The following is a 10722-nucleotide window of genomic DNA, read 5'->3' on the forward strand; positions in this document are numbered from 1 at the left end:
TATGGACTAATGAAAGGCCTAATGACATAATAATCATGTTGTCTGAGAAATATATTCCTAAGGACTTGTCATGAAATGAATGATGATTATTATGAGAATATGCGTGAGGTATGTGTAAACATTCTACTCATATCAGATGATTGTTTTTTGAGCTACACTTTGTAATAAATATGCTATACATGTGTAATCCATATGTAACAGATATGTTATAAAGTAAATTTGACATTCTGATATGTCCTGGCAGGCCACTTTATAACAAGCCAAAGCATTTTGTTCTCGGTGTAAAAGCTACTGTGATGGACGCAAGATGTCAGATACCAGAGCACTCAAAGTCAGACGAGCCACATGGACAAAGTACTGTACATACTGTGAACTGCCAAAATAAAGCACAGGTAGTGTATCAGAGAGTGTGAAGTCTGTCTTTCTCTCTAACTCTCCTTCTCTCTCTCTAACACTCTCTCTCTCTCTCTCTTTCGACCAGTTGTTCCCAAACTTTTAATAGTCATGTATCTCCTGAGACGCTCTACATCCTACTGAGCACCCCCTCCCCCCTTCCCCCACCACCACGGACAGCTCACTATAATGTTTTTTTTGTTTGTAATTCTGCTGCATAAGCAAAAATTAAACACACGTGTAGAATATACATAACGTATAAATATATGAGACAGGATAACCAATAATTCCTGCTTTTTATTTGAATTTCAAACAGGTGATCCGCGCCTAAACTCCCGCCCAACATAACACGTAACAAGATCAACAAAATCAGTGACAAACTGGACTATAAACATAGACTGCACTGTACCTGCCAGTTTGAACTGAACTATATGGACTATAGTGGACTACAAAACTGTCAGATAGGTCAAAATGAACACACATGCAGTACAGCCTGTACACCTGAATCAATAATTCTGTAAATATCCTAAATATCCAGAGACACATCCACTTTACTGTACATGGTACTATTACCTTACCCACTGTATACACACACATTGCACAGTTAGGAAAGGAGCTGGCAGCAGATCATTTTGCTGGAAGTTATGCTTGTACACTAGGCAAAATAAACTCAAATACATAATACCTCACCTCACCACAGATTAATGTGAGGGATGTGCTTGAATGGCCTCACGTGACGCCGCAATGTGGGGTTGTATTGGAGACAGTTTCAGTCTTAGATTGTTTTCAACACATAGTCTGTGCCTGAACTTTGTCTTCATGCCATGAGAGCTAAGTACCCAGTCTCACATAAGTAAGTTGTTGCAAAGGGCATCAAAGTCTTAATGACGTGATTTGCCAATTCAGAATGCTCTGTGCACAAGGCAGTCCAGAAGTCTGGCAGCGCGTTCTGATTGAACTCAATTTTCTATCCCCCTTTCGCGGATATCTCAATGAGGCTCTCTTGCTCAGACATAGGTAAGTGGCATGAGTTGGTGGAAGAAAAGGGATAATGAATCCAGTTATCTCTGTCGTCTGTTTCAGGGAAGTACCTATGTAATTGTGCAGCCAGCTCACTGAGGTGTTTCCCTATGTCACATTTGACACTGTCTGCAAGTCTGAGTTCGTTTGCATGCAAAAAAATTGTGTGATGATGGGAGTGTGGTTCTTGCTGACCCGGTCAGACCAGAGCTCCAGCTTTTTAAACACGGCCTCAATTTTGTCCCGCACATTGACACGTCGTCGCTGAGAGGCCCTGCAGTCCGAGATCCAGTTCATTCAGGCGATTAGAAATATCCCCCAAATAGGCCAACCTTGTGGGCCTCTCATCATCACGCAACTTGTCCAACAAATGAGAGGGGTGGTCAATTTAAGCTCATCTTTCAATTAAAAAAAAAAAAACACAAAACTCTTCCCCTCGATGGCCACCGCGCCTCAGTATGGAGTAACAGCGTTAAATGATCGCTGCCCATTTCGTTGAACAAGGTGGAAAAAAGGTGTGAGTTCAGGGGGCAACTGCTTTAACAAAGTTCACCATTTTCACCTTATTATTCAATACTTCACTCAGGGTGTCAGACGTTCCCTTGGCAGAAAGCACTTCTCTGTGGATGCTGCAGTGTACCCAAGTGGCATCGGGGGGCAACTGCTTGCACTCGGGTGACTACTCTGCTGTGTCTCCCCGTCATGGCTTTTGCACTACCTGTACAGATTCCAACACATTTAGTCCACGTTAGTCCATGTAATGTTATAAAGCTGTCTAGTAGTCCAAAAATGTCCTGCTCGGTTATCCTGGTTTCCAGCGGTTCGCAGAAGAGGATGTCCTCTTAAATTGATCCCCCATGAATACATCTGACGTATACCTTTTCTCTCTCTCTCTCTCTCTCTCTGAGAATTTACTTCTCTCATTCTCTCTCTGAAAATTTACTTGTCTGTCTCTCTCTGAAAATGTACCTCTCTCTCTCTCTCTCTCTCTCTGAAAATTTACTTCTCTGTCTCTCTCTGAAAATGTACTTCTCTCTCTCTCTCTCTCTCTCTCTCTCTCCCTCTCTGAAAATGTACTTCTCCCTCTCTCTCTCTCTCTGAAAATTTACTTCTCTGTCTCTCTCTGAAAATGTACTTCTCTCTCTCTTTCTCTCTCTCTCTCTCTGAAAATGTACTTCTCCCTCCCTCTCTCTCTCTCTCTCTGAAAATTTACTTCTCTGTCTCTCTCTGAGAATCTAGCAAATTTTTGGATCCATTTGGGATCAATGCTTGGACTTTACTTATTTGACCTTAACTGAACATAAATCAAAACAATCGAATCAATAGAGTAAATATAAAAAATAATCGGAACTTTAGTGTTCCAGTGTACCGCTTTTAAGTGTGCTGCCATTGTATCAATACTCTGTGTGACCCGAACACCAGGGCTGTGGAGTCGGTACACAAAACCTTTGACTCTGACTCCGACTCTTCAATTTACGGTACCAACAGCGGCCTTGAAGTTGCTGCTTGAATTTCATGATGTGAGTACTGTCACATAATTCCCTAGGAATGTTCGTATTTGGGAAAAAAAAAAATCTCAAGAACTTCTCAGAGACTTAAGGAGTGTGCGCCATTGTAGTCACTGATTTGTCTCTCAGAAAAGGCAGAGCTTTGTGGAAAAAAGATTTCATGTGTACATTTGACATGTACATTTGACACATCTGAGCATATTCGGGTGGCCAGTGAGGTCACCTAAAGGGCCAGGTTTGCCCACCATGTGGAGTCACTCAATTCATCAAGAGTTCGATCTTTTCTCTGAAACATCGGTTGATTTCTGATCTCAGGGAATAGAATCATAGAATCGTTTTAGAACAGAGCCATGACTAAGCCATCGCACATCAGAACGGTAGATTAGATCACGATATTCCTCATCAGTTTCAGACAGGAATACTTTCAGACAGTGAACTGTTCTGTACCTGATGGAAGCCATCCTGTTCTGGTCACCCGTCATGGTTGGAGCTTTATTGGTGGTAACTCCCCATAACCCCACCCATAGGAGGTTCATGTTTTCAATGGGAATGACACTACAACAACTGATTCCTGGCTTTAAATTAAACAGAAAAGCTTTCTTCTGAACTCAGTGAAAAACTATTCATTTTGCTAGTATGGCTTGAGTCAGAAAACATGTTAACCTTAATGTACTGAATGTACAGAATGTTGAAGAGGGAAAAGAAGGAGGGGGGCCAGGTGACTCAGTTTTAGATGTGATTTTACAGAATGGCAGCACCTATTGTTCAAAACAGGATTTTTTTTTTTCTTAGCTCGGTGAATAACGGGCAAAGTTTACATAAAGTTTAGATGTATTGCTGAAATAATTTGCAGGACACTGGCCATGGAAATAACGCCAAAGATGATCCAAAGGCCTTAGTTTGGCCGGGCATTGCTGCCTTAGCCTCTCTGATTCTTCCCTCTAGTAGCCAAGACAACCACAAGCTGTAGTCTCCACTTTACTGATCTACTGAACAGTCACAGGAACTACAGACAGAAACAATATGATAACATTACAGATTCTAGCGACTCGTAATTTCAGTGAGAGCCCAGAAAAGGAGCAAGATTAATTCAGCTTTTAATCACAGATATTGCCGGAAAATCTCATGTTGAAGTACAGCCCCCTCTTTACATCAGTTCCACTGGAATAATCATTGTTAATCTGTCAAAAGGACAAAAAGCCCAACAAGTAAGAAAATGTTTTCCATTGCTGTTTTAAGATCTCAAAATATGAATCTTGACAACATTTGACACCAGTTGAACTATTTCCTAACTAAGCCTGTTTTAAACATCACTTATTTTTAGAGACACATGCAGTATGGTTAAATAAATAAATGAATAAAAACCTTCAGACCCTTCTTTGACCTTATAGATACTGAGACAGGCAGATAACACAGAGTAATTTACTGCTGATCACCTACACAGTCACATGACAAAGGGGATGGAACATTATTGCTTTTAGAATCCACACATACACACACATACACACACACACTCACACACTTCATCTTTTTCAGTTTAGCATAACTGGTCTGTTGGCTAAGGTAAGACAGATGTTCTTTGACATGGTTCTCTTTATTAAAGGAAGGAAACTACTGAGTGTTTCAGGAATTTGAACTTAAATATGTTTATGAGTGAAAGGCTGTGGTAACATGCAATCATTATCATGATGCCAAATATATAATGTAGGGGAGACTAGGGGCGGTTGTAACCCTTTTTGGGATTTTCCCAATAAACCAAAAACCATTTACACTGGAATAGCCAATTTGCTATATTATAAACTTCAATGTGCCAGCTACTGAAACAATGTATTTAAATGGTTTTATGAAATATGTACAGGTTGCAAGTTGATTTAAATACAGTCACTTCACTGTTACAACCGTCCCAGTGTACAGGGACAGTTGTAACACATGCCGGGGACAGCTGTAACACAATTAGTCAATCAAATACTCAAAATGAAAAATATTTATTTTTCATTCTTGTTATTGTGACTATTAATTTCTTTTTTGGATAATGATTACTGTTTTTTGCCTTGAAGGGACACCCCCAAATGTTATGGCGCCATGGCTAAAATTTCTGAGCACTGAATGTGTATCCCTATGTTGTGATTTCCATAGTGAACTCATGTTCCCTTTTAAAAAAAACGTTTAAATTAAGTTTAATCCCTTTATTAATCCGCACAATGGGGGAATTTGACCTCTGCAAATTTGACCCATTCGAGGGATGGGTGAACACACACATACACTAACAGCAGTGAGCAGGTGAGCACACACTAGGGGCTGTGAGCACACACACACACACACACACACACAAACACACACACACAAACACACACACACACACACACACACACACAGAACACTGGGCATCCACAGCTGCAGCGCCTGGTGAGCAATTGGGGGTTAGGTGCCTTGCTCAAGGGCACTACAGACCAAATGACACATATCTATATAAATGATGACAGACCCAAATGATAAATAAGTGTGTCAACAGACCTCCTCTGGTTTGTTGTTATCCCAATTTTATATGATGTTGATGATCTATTTTTTTTTTAAATATAAATGAAAGTCTCTTGGTTCAGGGACAGTTGTAACAAGGCATTACAACCGTCCCAGTATCACCAATTATGTTTTGACCTCATGTGAACCAGCCTGACCACTACTTTGACACATGTTAGTCATTTCTATTTTTAGCTGAGAAAACAGTGATTCTAATAATACTTGTTTGGATTTCTAGCCATTTGATCTGAGGACAGTATCCAAAAAAATACATCTGATAGAAAAGTGACATTTTAACCTAAAAAAAATACTTCTGCTGATGACTTTCTCTGAGGGTTTCAAATGTGGCTCCTTTTTTTGTAAACATGAGGACAGTCTAACAGAGCACATGCAGAGTGAATGTAATCTCTCTAGCTTGTTTCTGATTAGAGAAAGTCAAGGTGTTACAATCGTCCCTTGTTATGACTGTCCCTGGTCTCCCCTCCTTTCCTGACTGAACTGGAAACTGATGGTTTTTGTGCATGAGCCCATGAGCAATGTTTTGATAAATGTATATTATTTGATAAATTTGTATTGTCAGATTGTTGCTATATTGAGGAATATTGCTATATGTTCAGCGCTGTAGCCAAGTCCAAACTTTGGACCAGGAAGTAGTGTCTATTTGAATTCAGTTAGATATGGGAGTGTGTGCGTGTGTGTGAGTGTGTGTGTGTGTGTGTATGTGTGTGTGTGTGAACACTGCATCTCTGCGTCTGAGAGTCATGCATCTATAATTCATTGAAAGTGTGAGAAACCGTGTAGCCCATTGCTGAGATAAAGAATGTTAGATAAAGATATGAGATTAATAATTTATGAGATAAAGGTAATAACTTTATGAGATAAGGATGAAGAATGAAAGTTCCAGTCTCTCTGATTGAAACTTTGGGACGACAGTCTCACCTATAATGTCCTTCTGAGCACCAATGCCACTACACATCACAGAAATACATAAAACAGTGGCATTTCCCAAGATAAATTTCGTAATGTACCGATAATAGGGTAATAGATCATTTTCACTTGGGGTTTTTTTTGTTTGTTTTTTTCTAGTTTGTTTTGTATTTATGTTTATGGGTTATTAAGCCAAAATGTCCCATCAGTTGGAAAAACAATGACCTGTGGTTGATATCTGTTAGCATGTTGAAACGCACTCAGACAGTTTAATACATAAGCAGTTAAAGGTAACAACAGAGCATTGGGGATGTCAATGTGGCAATAGTTGTTGTTTTTTTATTGCCCCAATTGAATTGATCTGCCCAACCCCGTCACGAACTTTCTCTCTTAAATTGCATTAATTCTATAAATTGCTGCAATGAAACTTGCTCTCGTCTGACGGCTTATAGGCTGAATGCAAACTCCGGTAAGATAATTCAAGCCACTGGCACAATCCTCATTTTCACCGCGTTCTCTGATTCTGTAGTCTTACTGGTTTGGATTAGAGTTGTACACCACATGTACTAAGACAACTCTATGAGATACTAACTCTATAAGATACTGTACTAACATACATCCTGCCACTCCCTTGTCCATGATTACCTCATCTTCACATCAAAGTTTTTCCCTTGTTCTGATAAGCAATATCATGACGCTCTTCTCTCCTTTCAGATAAGGCCAGAGGTCTCTGACTCAGGCTGGGTGTAAAAGTCTTCTCTGTGGATAAAAGGGGAGTTAGAGAGGAATGGCCTACTGCGCACATGACTCTGACGCCTACACAGAAAGGCATTATATGATTAGCTGAGGCTGTGAATATAGGAGTTTGTCAACCTTGAGTCTCAATACTTTTGACTGCGTAATCATTTCTGTTGAGCTAAGGGACACGAATCTGGTAAACAACCATGATGAGGACTGGCTATATATCCCTAAATCTTATTTTAAATGTTTAAATGAAAAGGATGTTGTTATAGGACACAATGGACTGAGACCATTTCTTTATTATGGACAAACCAAATCATTAATCCACATACATTACATGCAGGGCAAGTTGTTTTTTTTGTTTTTTTTTAATGTTTTAAAAACACTGACTTCATTTGACACTGACAAAATGACTTGTGCAGAAAATTCACAAGGTTTGTCTGGTATTATGATTATAATCATTCCAGAGAAAAATAAAGGGATACAAATATGGACAAAGGCCAACGACCCTATGACATGGCATCACCCTACCCAGGACCTGCCGGTTACTATGGAGGCATGAACGTGGCTCCCCAACCAGGGTTTCATGCTCCTCCATATCCTGCCCAGAGTGGATATCCAGCCCAGCCAGGAGTCCAGCCTGCTCCCGGTGGCTATCCTGTTCAGTATCAGGGAGGTGAGCGACAAGCCCAGACAGTTCTTACCATACTGCTGGCTTCCAACTGTCAGAACCATGAATCACACCCTGCACCATTACTGGTATCACACAGTGAATCTTTTCATGCAGTAGCGACAATTACATTACACTCTTGCAACCCAGAGTATTAAAAGCATGAAAGGAACTGTACAATATTGTGAAATACACATTTGCATGCAAGAAAATACAGTAATGCACTGTTATTAATTTACATGAACACAGTATTTTACTTTTTATATGTAATTTACTGTTTATATTTTATGAATTTCTCCTCTGTTAAAGGTAAATTACTGTAAAATTTACAATTTTTTTTATAGTATATGTTTTTTATGGTGTAATTGCTTGCGATTACTTAACTGGTGAATTAAAGAAAGAAAGAAAGAAAGAAAGAAAGAAAGAAAGAAAGAAAGAAAGAAAGAAAGAAAGAAAGAAGACTGCTTTACCAACACTTTGTTTCTTTGGAAACATATACATTATATAGAGTCACATATGTGAATCTAAGTCACCATAGTTACAGTGTGAGTGTTTTTAAGAGAATGTAGTAATTCCATGCTTACAACATGTGTGTGTTTCTGCAGTGGTACCTACCACAGTTGTGGTCCAACCCCCTGGAGTGACTGATGTGTCAGGCCAGGCCTTTTGCCCCCACTGCCAGCGGCAGGTCTTGACTGTGACTGAGCTAAAAAATGGTCAACAAGTCTGGATTATCTGTGCCTTCCTTGGTATCTTCCTGTATGTACAATTCTTGTTATGCATGCCATCTACAAAATTACTCCCTTTTCATGTGTATTCTAATCTGAGTCAGTTTTCAGCTTAGGTGAAGGTTCTATGAAAAAGTAAAGGACTTATGTTAGAGCAGATTTTAGAGCACATTTATTTAATTTTACATATGATATTTATAACGTCTAAGTCGAGACAAGAAGGAGGTTAGACTGAAGTATCAGGGCTAAGACTTCATACAGGAGTAAAGGCTAATTATAGATAACACGAAAAGAATGAACAGTGTCAGTTCCTACCGAAAAGGAGAGAGAAAGAAAAAGAGAGAGAGATAGACAGAGAGGGAAACAGAGAGGGAGAGAAGAGATGTGAGTTTGCTTTTTTCTGTAACTCTGGTGTGTAAACCCACGACTCTGAGGTTTAACGTTTTCTCCTCTGTGTGTGTGTGTGTGTGTGTGTGTGTGTATGTGTGTGTGTGTGTGTGTGTGTGTGTGTCTAGGTGCTGGCCCTTCTGTCTGATTCCTTTCTGTGTAGACTCGTGTAAAGATGTTCACCACCGCTGTCCCAACTGCCAGAACGTTATTTATATTTTCAAACGAGTTTAAACTGTCCCACCTTTCTCTTGTCCAATCAGGGGCTCCCTCTGTTAAGGGACTTCACAAAACACTGCGTAAATTTTTTTTTATTTTTCTGAAAGAGCAACAGATGACTTTTAATATTTTTCAAAATCAATGTATGTTTAAATATGGATACAACATTTCATTTATTGTGATAATCAGAAGACTGCTGGTAATAAGTCAATTTGATTTAGAACTTTAATTTTGTTTCACTTCAGCCTGAAATTGCTTCTAACTGATTGTGATTTGAATGTGTAATAAAGTGAGGTTGTGCAGTAGCAGAGAGAAGGAGAAGGTTTGAGGAGAACAGAAAAGATTAATGTTGGTGTAGTCATGGAGAATGAGCACTGTGGAATATTTGAACAGATGTAAAGATAGTGTTTAACACCGAATAACACCAGAGAAACAAGAACAAAAAAAGGAACTGTTTTGCCTCCTTACCTTGAGGTGAAGTTTAGTTAAGATGTGACCTAACAAATCAGTGACTTATGCCTGTTGAAGAACAAGAGGAAATTCTAGCAATTAGGGGACATATGCTGTGTAAAGTAAATAAAACTGAACAGACAGAAACACTGAACAGACACAGACTACCCCAGCACAGCAGTGTCCTAATTGGTTTACTGTGGGCCAGACGGAAGAAAATACTATCAGCTCACAAGTCACATGGCTACCTGTAATAATAAAAATGTAGACATAATACAAGACAAAAGTGTATTCCAATAACCAAATCACCTTTAACCCTGACACATGAGTTTTCAGGACTTTGTACTGTACACTTCAAAAGAATTATATAATAAAGACGTCACAATCACTGATACGGCCATAAGATTCTATCAGTTTTACTCACCAGTCAATGACAACACCAGTGTGTGCAGAGACGCTGTGCTTTGGAGGGAAGAGTCGAACAAACTCAGCAGTTTTTTGGCATGGCGCCAACATCAGTGGAAATCTGGCATCTTCCCAGCTCCTATACAGCTCTGGCTAAGCGAGCAGCTAGTGCAGACAGCAATGAAATATCGCTGCATTTGCCTTTCAGTCAGGTTCAGTTGTATGTCCTCCTTTACTCCAACTATGTCAGAGAGGGCCTGAGAGAAGAGAGGGCCTGTGAACAGATTAACATCCTCATGAATGACAGCGGTCTCGAAGGTGCTGCTTGAATTTCATGATGTGAGTGCTGTCACATAATTCCCTAGGAATGTTAGTATTTGGGAAAAAAAAAAAAAATCTCAAGAACTTCTCAGAGACTTGAGGAGTGCGCGCCATTGTAGTCACTGATTTGTCTCTCAGAAAAGGCAGAGCTTTGGGAAATAAGATTTCATGCGCATGTACATTTGACACATCTGAGCCTTTGTTCACCATATTCAAGTGGCCAGTAAAGTCAAATAAAGGACCAGGTTTACCAAATTTACCAGGTCACCAAATTCATCTTTTTTCTTAAGCAACAGTTGATTTCCGATCTCAGGGAAGAGAATCGTTTTAGAACAGAGCTGTGAGTGAGCCATCGCACATCAGAATGGTAGATTAGATCATGATATTCCTCATTAGTTTCAGACAATTTACAATTTGGTATTTCACTTCACTTCAG

This window comes from Chanos chanos, chromosome 13 (assembly GCF_902362185.1).
Source record: "Chanos chanos chromosome 13, fChaCha1.1, whole genome shotgun sequence".
Taxonomy (NCBI): domain Eukaryota; kingdom Metazoa; phylum Chordata; class Actinopteri; order Gonorynchiformes; family Chanidae; genus Chanos; species Chanos chanos.